The sequence below is a fragment of the Poecilia formosa genome, unplaced genomic scaffold (genome assembly GCF_000485575.1).
Source record: "Poecilia formosa unplaced genomic scaffold, Poecilia_formosa-5.1.2 Scaffold1020, whole genome shotgun sequence".
Classification (NCBI taxonomy): Eukaryota; Metazoa; Chordata; class Actinopteri; order Cyprinodontiformes; family Poeciliidae; genus Poecilia; species Poecilia formosa.
Window position 1 is genome coordinate 32,461 of NW_006800959.1, and position 3,071 is coordinate 35,531.

The window sequence follows — 3,071 nt, forward strand, 5'->3', positions numbered from 1 at the left end:
TGCCAACCTGCTTCTATCACAGCAGCAATTTATATAGCTAGAGTGTATCCTCCTTCAGGGCAGGGTTATGTTCTGATGTAAAAGAGGAAGGCATACAAAAACACAGCCTCCAAATTGATTTAGGGCTCCGTACCTTAGGGTCTCCGTAGAACTGTAATTATTTGTTTTCTTAGTCATGTTATTTAGTGGCTTAATTATGTCAGCTGAGGCCACCAAGATGTTAGATTTGTTTGGTTCTGGAACTTGGGGTAGTGTGTCCTTTAATGAACGCCATACTTTGGCTTCTTTTACTGTGCACTGGCAGTATGGCGGTCAGTGGTTGCTTGTGATTCTGAAGGTAAGCAATACTGACCACCAGCTTCTCACTGTAGACAAATGTTACCTTTAATGTCTGAGTAGTTATTTTTGTATTGTCTTTCTTCTTAATATATGCTATATTTGAATTCCAAAAAAGTAACTGCTTAAATGAAACTTATGTTAGCACAGAGTGGTTGCCTGTGATTTTGAAGGCGAAGATCCTGCCAAGTCAGCAGGATAAATATAACAAGAACATTAAATTAAGAACATTGATGTGTTCAGTACTCAGTTTACTAGCTTTATTTACTTGCCAGTAAATGTACAAACATCTATCATTTATGCAACTTTGAGAACATTTGTTTACATCTTTTATTTCAATTGCTCTCATGCCTCTTAAGATGCTTGCCATACAAACACATGGAGTTTCATATATGGACAACACCTTGTTTCAAACATCCAGATCAACAATGGAAACCAACAAGTAAACACCAAGAATGAAAAATACCTGAACACACCCGTTACTGAACGTGAGATAGAAGCATCAGTTGATGCTTCTTTTTTGTTTTTGATCATCTGAAACAAAACAAACTCATGCCAAGAATAAAACAGGTTCATCACACCATTGACTTTTGCAGCCATTTAAATCCAGATCAACTTGATCTCATTATGTGGTCAATGGATTCCTGTAGTAAAGGAACTCGACACGAAGACTTATTTACTCATCACTGCCAGAAACGGTGATTTGGAAGGGTTTTGTTTCAAAATGTTGTATCTACCTCTCTATACTTTGAATGAATTTCACTGTATAGCCGCATATTAATTGGCTCCATTTGTCTTGTAAAGTGAATAGGTCACCAAGAATTCACCTGTTTCTCTGCGGGGTTTACCATAAGTTATGTAAAACAATCAGACAAAACAACTTGTGTCTTTCATCTTTAGCTTCAGATGACTTCATAGTATCCTCTGAATTTAAACAATTGTGAAACAGGATGACTTCTGAACAACTTATTTCAACAGAATTTTTTCAAACCTTCACCAGGGTTACGTTCAGAAACCACAGCAACCAACATTGAGATTTTTTCTCTATTTCAAACTTTCATTCTTGCCTTTTCAGAGAAAAATTGCTTTTCTGGACAACTGTTCCTTCTTGTTTGGATACTGTGCAGTTGGACTGATTTTGGGCAACATTTTTCATCTTTTCACTATTTTTGTTATGATGCGTAACCATAGCAACAGGGTGATTTACAACAGGGAGCAGCTGATTAACATTGGAAAAGCTGAAATAATACCATAGCTTAAGCCAGAAATCCCGAGAAAATTATGTTTGTGACTTGATATGCTAAATACTGAGTTTGAATTGAGAATGGAACATTTCTAAGTGATAACGCTGGTTAAAATTAAGAGAAACACACAAAAAAGTTGTGCTGTTACAAAACATAACAGGGATTTTTCAGAGCATTTCTAAACTTTTGAATCACATCGTTGGAATCATAATCCAGAAGTGGGAAGAACATAATCTCATATTAATCTGGTTACAACCAGGTGCCTGTTGTCCAGTTTCTCAAAGAGAAGCCAAATAAATAATCAAATGAATGGGCTCTTTGCACCTCAGCTTCCGCATTCGGGGAAAAACGGCTTGATTGTTTCCGATCCAATAAAAATATCATTTTACACTAGGGCTTGGCCAAGGTTTGTACATCGATCCGAAGCCCCAACAAGTAAGCTGGATAAAGGTTTTAGATGTTTGCCTCGTTATACATTCAGTGATACGAAGGTGAGTTTTACTTAAACTTTGTGGCTAACATTAACCTTAGCTTATGCTAGTAGGCAATATTCTCGGACATTGTTCTTGTAAAAATGTGCTATTTAAGTATCTAAACATTCTAACAGACAATTTTTTTTACCTAATTTTCAAGTATATTATGTGTGTTTATTGTCGTTAGTGTCAGAGACTAACGGGGAAGATTACGGTTCGGGCTTCCGAAGCACAACGGAGCTCAACAAGCCTCATAGCTTAACAGTAGCGCAGCTCTGGTGTCAGATATCTGGTTCCGCTGACCGTTCAGGTTAAAAGTTGCTGCTTTTAGAAAATATGACCGTGTCTTTTAAGGTCTCCGTGTTATTTCGTTTTATTACTTTTGCATGTTTCTTGTTTAGAGCTCAGATAGGACGGTGTTTACAGCAGTGTGTACAGGTGGATCAGTTGCTCGGCTGTCTGGCTCTGGTCTGCTCACTCGTTCCCATAAACTCTTTCAGGCTGAATACAGAAGTGATTCCATGGAAATAACTCAGGGAGGCTCCTTTATTTACCATCCGTATCCCCGGTATTTTTAGGCTGATACGGAGTGAAGTGAAGGCTGCAAACTTTGTGTTGTGCAGCGTTAGCTTTAACTGGTAGTGGCAAATATTTACAAGCCACCATCTTCTTAATTCAGGATTGCTTGGAAATTAATGAAAACTTAAAAGCCCATTATATTAGGAAGACAACAATATTCATAGTATTGCGTTTTTTGCATCTGAAATATGACTTAGCTACCAGTCATGGTAACTCAAAGCGGAAACAAGTGAGCCGCATTAGCTCCTGGAGATGTGACGTCAATGCCGTAGGTGCAAAGAGCCCATTGTCCAAGAACCAGGAAACACAAGAAAACAGTAAACAATCCATTCAACAACAATGGCCTCTATGTACATGCACTGTGTATGACTACTGAAGAAAAGGCGTTTTGGAGCTGGTTTAGTTTTCTGCAGAGAATTTGGAGAAGCCAGTGAAAGAA